Source organism: Girardinichthys multiradiatus, chromosome 19 (assembly GCF_021462225.1).
Source record: "Girardinichthys multiradiatus isolate DD_20200921_A chromosome 19, DD_fGirMul_XY1, whole genome shotgun sequence".
Taxonomy (NCBI): domain Eukaryota; kingdom Metazoa; phylum Chordata; class Actinopteri; order Cyprinodontiformes; family Goodeidae; genus Girardinichthys; species Girardinichthys multiradiatus.
This window is the reverse complement of record NC_061811.1, coordinates 8,030,453-8,046,869: the sequence shown is the minus strand read 5'-3', so window position 1 is coordinate 8,046,869 and position 16,417 is coordinate 8,030,453. Positions and strand designations below refer to the sequence as shown.

The 16,417-nt window shown below is 40.2% G+C and overlaps 1 protein-coding gene across 1 annotated transcript in view; it reads right to left on the bottom strand.

The window, feature by feature from the left end:
- Positions 1 to 15,811, bottom strand: part of bahd1 (bromo adjacent homology domain containing 1) — a 51,698-nt gene extending 35,887 nt beyond the window's left edge. Inside the window, exon 1 of the mRNA XM_047345141.1 lies at positions 13,322 to 15,811. The gene's annotated coding sequence lies outside the window, so the exon portion shown is untranslated. The remainder of the gene's footprint in view (positions 1 to 13,321) is intronic.
- Positions 15,812 to 16,417: the final 606 nt, after the last annotated feature.

Below are 16,417 nucleotides of genomic sequence, written 5' to 3'. Positions count from 1 at the left end.
TGTCAGAATGCAGTCACAAAATATAGCTTGATTGAACATCAAATGACTTGAAAAAAGAGAAATCAAATAAATCAAATTAACTGCAGCCATGCTAAATCAAAGCGCGACCTTAAAAGTCAGTTGGTTGTGAAACCAGATGAACACATAAGCGCAGAATGAGCGGGGAGCTGTTTGTCAGCTTCAGGGTCTCATTTACAGATGTTCAGGTGACAGATCAGTGCTACAGAGCAGATCCAGGACAGGAGGTCTAATTATCTGCTTCTACTCTTCCAGCTTGAACACACAGCAAGGTGCCAGACAGCCCGCCTCGCAAAAAGAGAAGGAGAGAAAAAAAAAGAGGAAAGCAGCTACAGAGACGGCAAAGACGTCTGAAGACATCTGAATTCAGGAAAATAGAACGGAGGCACTAGAGAGGAGAGAGGGAAGGGAAGCTCACATCTCGCTGAGCGGGAGAAAAGTCTTGCTGAGGAGACGTTCTATTCAGCCTCCTGTTTGTCTTCCCCTGACAGCTTCACACAGATGTACTTCTGAGAGCGAATGCAGCAACAAGGGAAAAAAAACAACTAGGATTTGAGAGAAACAGCAACAGAGTGGAGGCAAAGGGTATGATAGGAGCTGGATAGAGACAGCAAAGTGGAAGGTTCTCCTCTACCTTGTGAATAATGACGCTCTGAGAGGAGGCTTCAGCTTCTCAGGACTGAGAGAGGCGATCCCATCTGCTGGGGCCTCGGTCATGCTTTCAGCTTCGGCTAAACTGAAGGACACTTGGTGTCTTTTCACTCTGAGCGAAGGAGCCTGACATTTGTCCGTCACACTAAGAGCTTCTGCTCAGTTCAGTCACAGCCAGAAGCAACACATAAAACACACACACACCCTTCCAACCCTTATAAACAATCCCAGTATGTGTGTGAGAAGTGAGAAAGACCCTGGCTCTGAAAGCTCTGCAGCTGTGGAGCGGTGGACAGCTGACGCCAGTCTGTGGGTCTCCTTGTCTCTCCTGCAGAACAAGCTCTGCCTGCTCTTTCTTCTGTGAAACAGACGCACAGCAAGAGAAGCTATGGTACAGAGCACAGTTTTTCCAATCCAGATCCCACACTATATGCTTCAACATGACCAAATGTTCACAGGACTTCATGCCTAATTTCTCCACTAATACAAAAGCTGAGAGTAAAACTACCAGGAAAATGTTTTTAAGAGAAATGAGACATAGAAAAACATCTTCAGATTTTGTTGTTTAGTTTGAGGTTCATCCTCAGACTGGCTGGTGGATCATCGCCTGGCACTGACCCAGCGGGTCCCCACCTGGACTGGAACCAAATCGTACACAGTTCAGAAAGTAGTCTAGCTGAATACTCTGGCTTGTCCATATTTTAGGTTAATAAAGGCAAAACAAATCCCTGAAACTTTAAAGGGGACATGTCATGCAAAATCCACTTTTTAGCCTTTAAATAAATTATGTTGGGTACTCGGGAGTCTGTAGGAGTGCAGAAAAGTTAAATTCAGTTTCTCCAGCAGTTGCGGAGATAACCTTATATTCTATTTAGGTCATATTTTCCAGTCCGTTCAGTTTTCTCCATGAACCGTTACGTTTTTCCAATTGTTACGTCACAGTATTTGCTGCAGAACAGCCAAAAAGCAAGCCCAGCAGAAATATGGTTAGCAAAAGAGAAATACTTTGTATTGTACCCATCATTTATTTATTTATCTATTTATTTTAAGAAGATTGTTTTTTGTATGTAAAATTTCACCCAGAAAATATAAAAACGGGTCCATATGCATCAAGCGCATGTGCTTGAATTTTCTCTATAAACAACAATAATCCCAGTGTTGCGTTGCTGTTTGGTCACATATTTTAAATACAAATTAATATTTTTTGTAGGTGGTACTTTCTCTCTTTTCTTTCATACATTTTTACCACAGTGAAGTACTGTGGGCTCCAGGACTCAGAGTCAAAGCATCTGAATGTTTGTTCTCTAACTGTAGCTGGTCTTGTAATGCACCTTAGCCTTAGGGCAAGCCCACATACCATTAAATAAACAGGATTTTCAAAGAGGATTCTTTCCTTAGTCTGGTCTAGAATGTTATTTTTTCAAGTAAAAAAAATCCAGACTGCTGATTTCTTTAACATCATAATTTGCTGAAGTAAAATTAAGTTTCTTATTAAATTTACATGGGCAGACCAACATGTCTGTAAGAGACTAGTGATACCATGTAGAAGAGCTGAAAAGTCCATCAAAGCCTTGTTTTTTCTACTTCAAATTCAGTTCTGTGGCTGTTCTTTTAGCGATATAACCCAACATGGTATCAGACTTTCACCTTGAGAATGATGCAATAAGATGATTGACTTTTTTAACTAAACATCTTCCTCACTGTAGCAAACATCACTGACAGGGATCCAGTGCTTACAATGAAATAGACTCATCTTTGATTGGATGTGCCCACAGTGGGCGTAACCCGTCATAAACCAAGATTTGCAAGCCCACCCACCCAGCCAGCTGAAGGACAGGATTGGTTAATTTTACCATCAGTTGTAAGCGTCACACACACCAATCACACAACTGATTGAGTTCCTCTTTCTGCTTAGCAACAGAGCTGGATGGATTCTAATAGGATGAAAACTGGCTGCTTTCAAAGAAAAACTTAATAAACTGGAAATTCCTATTGAGGCTAGTTTCAGATTTGTTCAGATTTAAATCCATTTTTCATTTTAATTAGGCCTTCTCTGAAAGTCTAGAACAAGGTTGTCCAAACTTTTGGGCCATAAACTAATTCTGTGATTTTTATTTTGTTCTGTTTTTATCTGTGCCTAAATAAATTAAACATGTGATATTTAATAACACAAAGAACAGAGTCAGATTTTAGTTTGAAAAAAGAGTCTTTAAATCATTGTAGATCTGAAACATTCAAACTTTCATTAGTTTTTGTTTTTTTTAATAAAAGCATGCGGTATTCTACTTTTTAATTTTTTTATCTATTCTCATGAACCTGAATGAATTAGGGAGTCATTCTTTCTTTAAAAAAGATGTATTAACTAACCTTAATGAATGGATGCACCCAAGTCTTTGATTTAGTAAGTATCGCTCGATGTTGTGTTCTCAATTAATTTTAAATGAAAGCAAAATAAGGAAAGTAAAAACCTGGCTAAAAAAAACAAAAACTTTTTGCTGTACCAACTATTTTAAATTTTTTGAAGATTTAAAAATCTCAGTAAATATCTCCCTGTAAAAAATTACAAATTGTGTCCATCTGCATCAAATGCCTGTGCTGGAGGGTCACATTTGTCCCGTTATTTAATTGAGCTCTGGGGCCACATATGATCATTCCTACGGCCAGACTGACCTAAAGGGGCTGACCTCTGGTTTGAGTCGATGTTACAAAGGCTTGCCATATTGTTCCCGTTTCACAGTGTTCAATTAAAGGTGTAGCTTTGGTTTGGGAGTGAATGTGAAAAAAGCAACAACCAGCTGGATAAATATGCTACTTTGTTAAAGCCATGACATTTTTGTTTGTTAAATGATCAAGTGTAACTTAGCCTTAAACTGTGACTTATTGTTATTATGAGAGTTACAGACCTAAAGGAGCATGCAAATCCAGCCTGGTGGGCTGGAGTTGGAGCTGGGGACTGCTGTGTTAACATTCAGTCTGATAAAAGAGATTATTATTTCATAAATAAGCAGACAGTAAAATCCAAGCGTGGCAAGCTGTGAGTTTCTGTTGGGAAATATTTCAGCATCACTCTCTGGCAAGAAGGGGGTCATCTATTGTATTATGACTACTGTGTGACGCTTTGGAAAGAGTGGACCTGTTGAGGTTTCCAATGTGTGGGTGGCAACTAATTGTAACTTCTGGAAACTATTATTTTCCTCTAATAAAGAATAACGAATAGATTTGCTTTTTTTATAGACAACAAAAAGCATGAAAGTTGGAAAGTGCTTTCCCTTCCTCTGACCGCATGTGGTCGGTATCTGAAACATCATCTCCTCAGGGACAGCTGGGAGGTCATTGTGTCTCTCCTTTTCTCTCTGAATGTGTGTGTGTGTGTGTGTGTGTGTGTGTGTGTGTGTGTGTGTGTGAGAGCAGCTCATCAGGAATAATGGGATTATGTCGAGGATTGATAACCTGCTATATCTCTCATGTGTGGGCGTTGTTGAACATGCTACCATTAAAGCCACATCAGGTCTGCTGTGAGGAACTAATGTATTCATTGTTAATAAGAGCTAAAAGGTAAACTTGGGGTCATGGTCCCACTGAAGGCCATAAAGCAACCACTGCAGGGTCTTCAGATGGTCTTCAGAAACCAAATAGTATGTGAGAAAGAGTGGGAAAACAATACTAATATATAAACAAATACTATTCTGGCAGTTGTTTGTTTAGCATTTCATTTTCTGGATCATTAGCATGAAGTATAGGCAGAGAAAATTCTGGAGACATGTCCTGTGGTCTGATGAAACTAAAACTGAAGTGTCTGGCCAAAATTACCATCATTATTGTTGAAGGAAAAAGAAGGAAGCTTGCAGGTCTGACACAACATATCAACTGTGAAGTACAGGAGTGGCAGCATCATGTTGTGGGGTATTTTGCTGCAGGAGGGACTGGTGCACTTGCAAGGTAAAGCTGGAGCACAAATAGGTCCTGATCTCAGTCCCATATAACATCTGTCAACAAATCTTAAATTTTCACTAACTCATGATAAGATTATGTCTTTTTACAGTGTACAAAACCTTTGGTTTAATCTTTATACAGTCCATTTAACATGTATTCATTAAATCATTTATAATACATCTATTAGAAATATTGTTGGATTTATCTTGTTTTAGGAGTCAGGCCCCCTAAATTGGACCTGCTGGTTAGTTTAGGCTCTAACTGCTGCCTAACTAGAAATAAAATGAACCTCCCTTCTGATGTATGTGTTGAAGTGATCCAAAGAACGTAGTTAAATAAGTGTTTTAATTAATCCACTTTAAGGCATTTCCTTTAGAGTTTCTTAATTTCATTATACAAAGTGTCATGGAGTAAATTCTTACCAAACGTTTGTATTAAGTTACATCTCCACTACTTAACCTTAGCGAACCTAAGATGCTATTTATCTTGTAAACACTGTAGGTGGTTTTTGATTCAGCAGATGGTCAAACAATCAAATCAGCCTTTATTTATAGAACTGTTTTATGCACAAAGTCCTTTACAGAAGATAGAAACAGGAAGCACTCAAAACAAATTACCGTATAAATTAAACAAGATTAAATATGGGGAGACAACTGAAATGTGTAGTTAACAAAGTTAGTTTGAAAGACTGAGAAAATGCAGTTGTGTTAATGATGATAACGAGACAGACATAAAAATTGAAAGAAGCAAAGATTATAAAACATTGATAAAAGTGATATAACTAAGATAAATAATAAAAATGAATAAATAAAGAAACTGATAACAGTAAATACAATTATTTAAAATAAATATAATCATATGAAGAGTGCAATAAAAGTAGAGACATAACTTAGCAGAAGGTTGAATCTGGAATAAACAATCTTGATTACTAAAAGTCAGCTAAAAGTTAACAATTTTAGACTTAGGTTTGCTTTTAAAAATATCAAAGTTCTCAGCTTTTGTTTTATGTTTGGTATTATTAGAAGAAGGGATATGGGTGGGTTGTACAATAAAACCAGAGCAGATAAATATGTGGGGCTAATAACGTTTATGGCTTTAAAAGTCATGAAAAGCACCTTAATAATCAATAAATTAAACATGAAGGCAGTGAAAGCCAAATCCTTGAATCTGAGTCCTCTTCCTGTTGTCTGTCTGCAATGGAGCAGCTCAATTCGGTCAAGGTTTGACTGAAGCTGTATTCTTTTCAGAGATTTAAAGGTAAAGGAAGGTTGAGGAGTTGTTTCACTTAATGAACTGCTGAACTGGAAGCTTTGAATTAGACACTAACTTCAGCTTCATCTTTTTTCATTTGAAAGTGATGGGAACTCTGTCACAAAACACAATCAAATTGTTTGCCAAACTGAAAATAAAGGTTTTAAAAAGCTTAGCAACAAATATCTATGTACACAGGATAAGAATACTTTCATTCTGTGGCTTGGTGAGCCAAAGAATGCACTATCTCTGTTTTTAAATTATTACAGCAGGTTCAACACTCAGACTCAAGTTTTTCCATTTTTGAAAGTAACATCTCCCTCTCCATCATGTTGATGATGTTGTTTGAACAAAGCAGAGTGTAGGTTTGCTTCTGTTGCACATTTAAAATTAAATTGTCTGGCAGTTTTGCACCAAAGCATTTTGCACATGATGTTGGACTAGAAATCAATGTGTGTTTTATGTTCTATAAACTGCTGGACTGGATCCAATTGACTGCAGACGTTACATTAAAACAAACTTTGGTTGATCAGTTTCCTCAAATACACACCTCTACTGTGCAGTTTTAAATTACATACGTCTTAACAGTGATGCACCTAGAACATCAGCGTTAGTTTTACTGGATCTCACGTGTCAAATCTGACACAGTTGATCATAAAACGCAGATTGATGCACTTGAAAAGCGGTTGGCTGGGGAGGCAATGGGGATATATATACAGTACAGACCAAAAGTTTGGACACACCTTCTCATTCAAAGAGTTGTCTTTATTTTCATGACTATGAATATTGTAGCTTCACACTGAAGGCATCAAAACTATGAATTAACACATGTGGAATTATATACTGAACAAAAAAGTGTGAAACAACTGAAAATACGTCTTATATTCTAGGTTCTTCAAAGTAGCCACCTTTTGCTTTGATTACTGCTCCACACACTCTTGGTATTCTGTTGATGAGCTTCAAGAGGTAGTCACCTGAAATGGTTTTCCAACAGTCTTGAAGGAGTTCCCAGAGATGCTTAGCACTTGTTGGCCCTTTTGCCTTCACTCTGCGGTCCAGCTCACCCGAAACCATCTCGATTGGGTTCAGGTCCGGTGACTGTGGAGGCCAGGTCATCTGGCGCAGCACCCCATCACTCTCCTTCTTGGTCAAATAGCCCTTACACAGCCTGGAGGTGTGTTTGGGGTCATTGTCCTGTTGAAAAATAAATGATGGTCCAACTAAATGCAAACCGGATGGAATAGCATGCCGCTGCAAGATGTTGAGGTAGCCATGCTGGTTCAGTATGCCTTCAGTTTTGAATAAATCCCCAACAGTGTCACCAGCAAAGCACCCCCACACCATCACACCTCCTCCTCCATGCTTCACGGTGGGAACCAGGCATGTAGAGGCCATCCGTTCACCTCTTCTGCGCCGCACAAAGACACGGTGGTTGGAACCAAAGATCTCAAACTTGGACTCATCAGACCAAAGCACAGATTTCCACTGGTCTAATGTCCATTCCTTGTGTTCTTTAGTCCAAACAAGTCTCTTCTGTTTGTTGTCTGTCCTCAGCAGTGGTTTCCTAGCAGCTATTTTACCATGAAGGCCTGATTCACACAGTCTCCTCTTAACAGTTGTTCTAGAGATGTGTCTGCTGCTAGAACTCTGTGTGGCATTGACCTGTTCTCTAATCTGAGCTGCTGTTAACCTGCGATTTCTGAGGCTGGTGACTCGGATGAACTTATCGTCCGCAGCAGAGGTGACTCTTGGTCTTCCTTTCCTGGGGCGGTCCTCTTGCGTGACAGTTTCTTTGTAGCGCTTGATGGTTTTTGCGACTGCACTTGGGGACACTTTCAAAGTTTTCCCAATTGTTCGGACTGACTGACCTTCATTTCTTAAAGTAATGATGGCCACTCGTTTTTCTTTACTTAGCTGCTTTTTTCTTGCCATAATACAAATTCTAACAGTCTATTCAGTAGGACTATCAGCTGTGTACTGTATCCACCTCCTGCACAACACAACTGATGGTCTCAACCCCATTTATAAGGCTTGAAATCCAACTTATTAAACCTGACAGGGCACACCTGTGAAGTGAAAACCATTTCAGGTGACTACCTCTTGAAGCTCATCAACAGAATACCAAGAGTGTGCGAAGCAGTAATCAAAGCAAAAGGTGGCTACTTTGAAGAACCTAGAATATAAGACATATTTTCAGTTGTTTCACACTTTTTTGTTCAGTATATAATTCCACATGTGTTAATTCATAGTTTTGAAGCCTTCAGTGTGAAGCTACAATATTCATAGTCATGAAAATAAAGAAACCTCTTTGAATGAGAAGGTGTGTCTGTATTGTTGGTCTGTACTGTATATATAATGTGTGTGTGTAAATTGTTTGTCTCATCTGTGGCCCCCTCGAGATCTCTCTCTCTCAGCTAAGTCCAAACTCAAACTAATTAAAATGTATCAATATTTTACTTTACTGTAGGCTGTCTGTATGAGGCAGAAATTAGAATCACTTGACAATGTAGAATATATACACTTCTCAAAAAAATAAAGGCAACACTTAAACAACACAATATAACTCCAAGTAAATCAAACTTCTGTGAAATCAAACTGTCTACTTAGGAAGCAACACTGATTGACAATTTCACAGCTGTTGTGCAAATGAAATAGACAACAGGGGGAAATCTTTGGCGATTAGCAAGACACACTCAATAAAGAAGTGGTTCTGTAGGTGGGGACCACAGACCACTTCTCAGTACCGATGCTTTCTGGCTGATGGTTTGGTCACTTTTGAATGTTGGTGGTGCTTTCGCACTCGTGGTAGCATGAGACGGACTCTACAACCCACACAAGTGGCTCAGATAGTGCAGCTCATCCAGGATGGCACATCAATGCGAGCTGTGGCAAGAAGGTTTGCTGTGTCTGTCAGCGTAGTGTCCAGAGCCTGGAGGCGCTACCAGGAGACAGGCCAGTACACCAGGAGACGTGGAGGAGGCCGTAGGAGGGCAACAACCCAGCAGCAGCACCGCTACCTCCGCCTTTGTGCAAGGAGGAACAGGAGGAGCACTGCCAGAGCCCTGCAAAATGACCTCCAGCAGACCACAAATGTGCATGTGTCTGCACAAACGGTTAGAAACCGACCCCATGAGGATGGTATGAAGGCCCGACGTCCACAAATGGGGGTTGTGCTCACAGCCCAACACCGTGCAGGATGCTTGGCATTTGCCAGAGAACACCAGGATTGGCAAATTCACCACTGGCGCCCTGTGGTCTTCACAGATGAAAGCAGGTTCACACTGACAACATGTGACAGACGTGACAGAGTCTGGAGACACCGTGGAGAGCGATCTGCTGCCTGCAACATCCTTCAGCATGACTGGTTTGGCAGTGGGTCAGTAATGGTGTGCGGTGGCATTTCTTTGGAGGGCCACATGGCCCTCCATGTGCTCGCCAGAGGTAGCCTGACTGCCATTAGGTACCGAGATGAGATCCTCAGACCCCTTGTGAGACCATATGCTGGTGCGGTTGGCCCTGGGTTCCTCCTAATGCAGGACAATGCTAGACCTCATGTGGCTGGAGTGTGTCAGCAGTTCCTGCAAGATGAAGACATTGAAGCTATGGACTGGCCTGCCCGTTCCCCAGACCTGAATCCGATTGAGCACATCCATCCACCAACTTCACGTTGCACCACAGACTGTCCAGGAGTTGGTGGATGCTTTAGTCCAGGTTTGGGAGGAGATCCCTCAGGAGACCATCCGCCGTCTCATCAGGAGCATGCCCAGGCGTTGTAGGGAGGTCATACAGGCACGTGGAGGCCACACACAATACTGAGCCTCATTTTGACTTGTTTTAAGGACATTACATCAAAGTTGGATCAGCCTGTAGTGTGTTTTTCCACTCTATTGGTTAATACATTTGATTTCCATTGATGATTTTTGTGTTATATTGTTGTCAGCACCTTCAACTTTGTACAGAATGAAGTATCCAATGAGAATATTAAATTTTTTAAGATCTAGGATGTGTTATTTGAGTGTTCCCTTTATTTTTTTGAGCAGTGTATATTTCAATTGTTAAAGAACTGCCATGTATGAAACAATAATAAACCATTTTCTGATGCATAACTATTCATCTTCAGTTTCCGTCTTTTCTTTTGAACAAAGAAGTTATTGTTCTCTTTATTGTGATCAAGTTTTGATTTCATTTAAATTAAAAATTTGACAGTTCGGTTGTTTTCGCGTTTTTTATTTAAAAGTCTGTAGATGATAATTGATTTATTGTTCATCCTGTCGTAATGCAAGCGGCGTTTTTTTATGTCTGTGCACCACCTGTGTAAAATCTCCCAGTCCATTAAATCAAACGCACCGATCTCCTTGGCAACCACTCTGTTTTGGAGGTAACCACGCATGCGCTCTCATGTAGTGTATGTGAAATCTCTGCTCATAAGTAGTGTTTTCTCTACCTTTGATTTTAACTGGGGTATTTAGCAGCGAGCAGACAGACATTAAACGTAGTGGTGCTCGTTTTAAACGTTGGCCGTTCACAACAGCCTCGTGCTACGAGGGGAGAGAAGCAAAGCAAGAACATTGAGGCTCCAGCATAGCAGAACAGTTCAGAAACAATTTGGAATGAGGGGAAAAAAGCTACATTTATAAACAGATTAAGTCGTGTTTTAGACTGCCAATTGGTAGCGGATCTGATCTTCTTTGTTTGCTCGTGAGTTTTTGCAGCCGTAACTGGTTCTGGATGACGGCTTCATAGCAGACAGCCGTTCTTCTGCACACAAGTATATATCAGAGTCATCACATGACAACGGGTCCTTACAGTCACCGAGAAAGTTTGTTTGCGATATCAATGAGTGGCTGCATCACTATTTTTTCCAAAATTATGCTGAAAAGACAAAAATCATTGGTCAGTCAGTCATTTTCTACCGCTTATTCCATAGTGGGTCGCGGGGAAGCTGGTGCCTATTTCCAGCAGTCTATGGGCGAGAGGCAGGGTACACCCTGGACAGGTCGCCAGTCCATCGCAGGGCAACACACAAACAACCATGCACACACTCATTCATACAAAAATCATTGGTTTTGGTTCTAAAAATGAATGGTTATAGACCCCTCAACTAGACTCAATAGGGCTAAAAACCACAGAGTGTGCAAGACACATAGCTTTGGCTATGGATTCAGACCAAACAAAATAAATGGTTTCCTGTCAAAATAGAATACAGAAAAAACTACCAACAATCAATCAGGCAGCCGCAGCTCATTAAACATGCTGCTGTCAGAGTCCTGACCAACACTGGGAGATCGGATCACATCAGACCAATCATTAAATCACTGCACTGCCCCCCTGTTAGACCCTGCTAGTTTTACCACTACAAGCAAAACCACACAATAAAGATGTTACGTAAAGACAGAAGGTCTGCTGATTACAAAGATGTTCATTTCATCACTGTTCCAAAGAAAACAACTGCTGAGTTACAAGCCAAAGAACCAGCCAGCAAAAACCCAGAAAATCATAAAACATATTTTACCTTTGCTTTTTTTTTTTGTGGTCAAAATTCATAGACAAGCTCTAACTCCAGGTCAATTCCAGCTCTTTCACTATGACTCTGCACTAGTGTTGAAATGAATTGTGATGGTTGATTAGATAAAGATGAGAAGCCTTTATAGATATCAGTTATGCAGCATATTTTCTATGTGTTCTTTTTAACTATGTATACAGGTGTACAATACTACTACTACTACTCCTATAATAATAATAATAATAAAATAATAATAATAATAATAATATGTAAGGTCTTCTGTTTTATGATCTTATTTGAATTTGAAAATGTACAGAGCTCTGGACGAATTTTCAAAATGAATCAAAAACTGTTTTATTTTATTGGAATGAATAACAATATTTATGCAATCTATTAAATATCTTAGATTTTCCAGTCTGGTGAACGAGAAAGGTCAAACGGCACATTTGATGCCAAAATGTTCCCTGTTTGTCAAGTTTTTTGGTTCCACCTCAACAAACCTGTGTTAAAATATCTGTAAAACTGCTCAGGGTCACTTTTTAGGATTTGAATTTGAGGCCGTTATTTGTCAGATATTACTCTCCTAATTCCAAAATCAATTAGGTTAATAGCATTTGATACAAAGGTGGTTTCCTCTCCAAGAAATGTTTAAAAACTCTCAACATTGTTTCCCGTGATTTTACTTTGACACAGTAACACATATCTTGGATCTGACACTTCCTTGGTAATTTCACGAGTCTTAACTTTCATTTAAGCCCAACATTATGAATTCAACCCTTGTACTTGTTAAGAGATGCTCTATTTACAGATGAAACTTGATATTTATATACACTGTACAGGAAAATGGCACAAAATTGGGTTTTTCTTATTTCTGACATAAATTCAGAATGGAGATTTCCTGTTTTAGGTCAATTAGGATTGTTAAATTATTTATGCTAAATATTTTTTCTCTTCCTGATATCTTGGCTGATTTCTTTTTATTTTTCCAACAATGTCACACAAACAAGACATGTGTTTGAGATGCTGCCTTTAAATACATCCAAAAGGTTATTTCCTCCAGTTATTTCAAATGTTGTAAAGCTTATAAAGCCATGGCATCCTTGTCATCCTTTTCTGGGCTTTCCCGAATCATATGTAGACTTCTGAATTTAAAGAAGATCTGTCAAATTCAGGCAATCCTAACTGGCCTAAATCAGGAAACATTTCAATGATTCCATGTCAAACAGGTAGAAAAAAGGCTACAGGTTTTTTTATTGCGTGTAAATATCTAGTTACTGTATTGTGAGCGAGTGGAAGACAGAGAAAAGGCCTTGAATAAAGAAGTTGATGTCACTGGGTTCATGCTTGTTGTTGACTGGTGTTATACAAATAAACTTGGGAAAAACAAACTGACATCCCTTTCCTCCAGTTAGCACACTGGTCAGAAGCTGAAAACTTATGGGAACCACTGCCTTTAATGACTCCAGCAAAAAGTTTATTATATCTGCTTAGAAATAACCAGAACTGCAGCAGATCCTGGGCGATAAATACCAAACATTTACACTACGGATGTAGAACTGAATGTAATGTTATTAAAAAACGCAAATTAGAGGAATATCAGGTAACTCAGCTGAGAAAGATCCAGATATATATTTATTCATCAACAATAGTTTTCATTTATATCGCCAAAGCTGGATAGGCAGAAGCTCTCACAGTCTGGTTAATAACTCCTGCTGAAGCTGCTGGTGTGACATTTTCAGCGATCATGAGCCGGAGGATAAGCCGAGGCTCTGCCCACCGATCAGGCGACAAACCTGCGGTGGAGAAACCCTCCGGAGCTGTCTGAAAGTTGGACCTGAGCTGATAACTACTGGCGGATTATTGGTATTATTATGCCATCTGTCTGCTCGGTCGATCGTCGCTCCTGTCCTCCTCGACACTTTCAGTTTTACAGATAAAGAGTTGTTGTTGTTGTTTTTGTCTTACCGCTTCGCAGACTGGAATCAGCCCCGGAACACGAAGGAACGGAGCGGATTGATCCTTTAAAATAAACCCAGGTTCGGTTCCAGAGGAAGGAGACAGAGATGCGTCAGGTGTATGAGCTTTCCACAAATGAAGGTGGAAAACCGAGCGGAGGGCGACTCATGTTGAGCTGATCTGAAGCTGCGTGTTTTATTTCCTTTCCCACTCCGAACTCCCGCTGCGTGGGGGCAAAACATCCACCCGCGACGCTTCAAACTGCACCAGATGAGTTTAAAAAGCAGCCGAGGCCCTGAGCCCAGATCCTGCAAACTCCGGCTGACTTTGGCATGTTTTACATAACGGCATCATCCGTTTTTTATGTTGACGCATCAAGAAGCGAAAACATGGAGTTTCTTAAAGGGCCACGCCGCAGCGCGGAGCACACGTCCCACTCCCCAGCGGCAGCGGCGGCGGCCCCCGGTGGGCTGACAGATGGCCCCTGCGCACATTATTATGTCTTTAAGACCCTTTTATTCTGACACTGGAGATAACTGTGACAGCAGAGGCAGGAGAAGCTCAGCTGCTGAATGGAGGAGGTGTTTCAGTCACCTCTCTGGCTCATCATTCAGTTTCTGGAGGTCCCTGGAGTATGGAGCTAAATTGGGGCCATAATGTTTGTTCAAAAGAAAAACATTTGAACCTGAAAAATTATTTTGAACCTCCCCCCAAAAAATTGGAAATAGAATTTTTGCAACTCAAAAAAAACCAAACATCTGAGACTGGAAAAAAAAAGTTAAAAACTACTTTTCAGATTCAAGTTTTTTTTTTCAAATTTGCAGATTTTTTTTTTGGCTTCAAACTTCTGGCCCTGTTTTGGCGTGGGGGGCGGGGCCTCAGTAAAGACCATGCGGAAACACGACTGACAGCTCAACACAGGGCTGAACAACATATTCCCAGCTGTTGCATTCAGGGACCGTGGGAACTGGAATTATTTGTAATACATCATCAATATTCTATACATATGTGATTGGTTTTGAAAGATCACATGCTTCACCAATAGAAGCAGCTTTCTCAGAGGAGAAAATATGATCTTGACAGATTTCCACAGCATTTTAAGTCCATGTTGGAGATTTCCCATGCCCTCAACATAAAGCAAACGAACCGCCAGACTAAGCGAATGAAACCAGATACAAAACGAGCCAGTATTTTCCGAATATCTTTGCATAATTACGCCTGGACCTGTTTTCACATGGACTGGACTCGGGTTTTGGTTTCTGGTGCATTTTTCATTAAAATGTGTTTGGTCTACATGTAGTGAAATGACTCACAGCCAGGGGCAAACTGGCATACGGGGCAACAAACTTCTATTGTTCAGGTTCAAATTTTTTTCGTTTGAACAAACGTTATGGCCCCAATTTAGCTCCATACTCCATACTGGAGGGCCTGTTGCTTCTTTTGTAAAACCAAACTTTGACTTTCATACTTTAATCTGTGCATTATTAAGCAAGTTGTTCAGGGATTCAAGTTGTTCAGGGATTCAGGGCCAATTAAGTGGTATTCTGAGGTGCATCTCAGCAGATTAAAATATCATTAAAAAGTTAATTTATTTTAGTAATTTTCTCTGAAAATCTGAATATAAAAAAACAGAAATAAGAAAGGATTTTTAAAATACCTTATGGTCATGTTAGGCCCAGAAACAATCATGGGGTTGAGTTGATGGTACTCCAACAGTCACTAACGCCCAGGGATACGTCAGGATATCACAGGGTCCTGTATTCCATTAAATGGAAGGAAAGTTAAGTGGAAGGAAACAGTGTGATAGAACATGGACAACTGCGACATTTTCTCTTCTGCTCTCGGCGGGGTCAGATGCTTTTCCACTCTCTCCTTGATCCTCCCCCATTTTTTGCCCTGCTTCAGCTTTTTGTCTATGTTTTTCTTAGAGCCTCTGTTTGCATATACTCCTAATTTGTTCATTATGGATTTGGTCAGCTGGTCTCTCAACGCATTCAATCAAATTTTCTCGACGGGAAGACAGGGTAAAGGGGAACCCTCTTGTCCAGACAGGACATTCTTCTTCGGATACACAAAGGACTCGTGGCAGCAGTGGCAGATTGTGTATCTGACAACAATGTCAGTCGAGGACGTGGAAGATTTGTACATAATTGGATTTCTGATAACAGGATTTCTGCTTTTTGGAGTTGGCGGTTACTTGGCTTATCGAAAGATTCGTAAAACATTGGCAGCAGTTCAAAGCCCTCCAAAGCTGCCTGGGATGTTTGAAGGGATCTTTGGAGCTCTCAGCACTCAGACTGATATGTTAAGAGAGCAGAATCGCAAGCTGGACACAATCCTTAAACAGAATCGCAGGCTGGCTAAGTTTCCCGGACTCAAAGGTGATATGATTTAATCTTGGAGAAAGTTGTTTGCTCAGGATCTACTAAAAGTACCAGAAATTTGGCTATTTGGATTTGAAATTGAGAATGCCAGTAAGACTTTGAAGGGAGGCGGAAAATCACAGCCAGCCTAAACCAAAACATTTATTATTTGTCTAATTCAGGCGCCCCGAGATGGCCTTCACAGGCTTCTTATCAAAACATTTCTCCTGGATGTTCTGTAAATACCCCAGCAACCCCCCTCATCTGTGAACTGAACTGTATGGCCATTTGATAAAACTTCCATCTCTTCTTCAAGGACAATGGCACCTCCATCAGTGTTGACAGTCTAATTCTTTGCACACATGATCATACTTAAATATTGGCACCCTCATGAGTCCACCATGCCCCTGCAAAATCTTTGCTTATGTGTGTTGCTTTCCCATGCTAATTATTTTTACCTAAATGTGGATTTCATTTCTTCATTTCTTCTCCTTTTCATAAATTTTTACATTTACCAGTGAAAGGAAAATAATACTAGTTTCTTAAAAATTTGAACAAAAGCTGTTTTTACACCAGTGACTCAGCTTCCTTAGTTAGAACTCAGTGATTGCTTAGTCAAATTTCAATGGATGCAAATGATTGTTATTATGGGACTACAACTGCATTATACCAGCGAACCCAAGGATCCTTCTCTCTTAGCACAAGATGCTTTCCCCTACATAGAGGACTTAATGATATAATT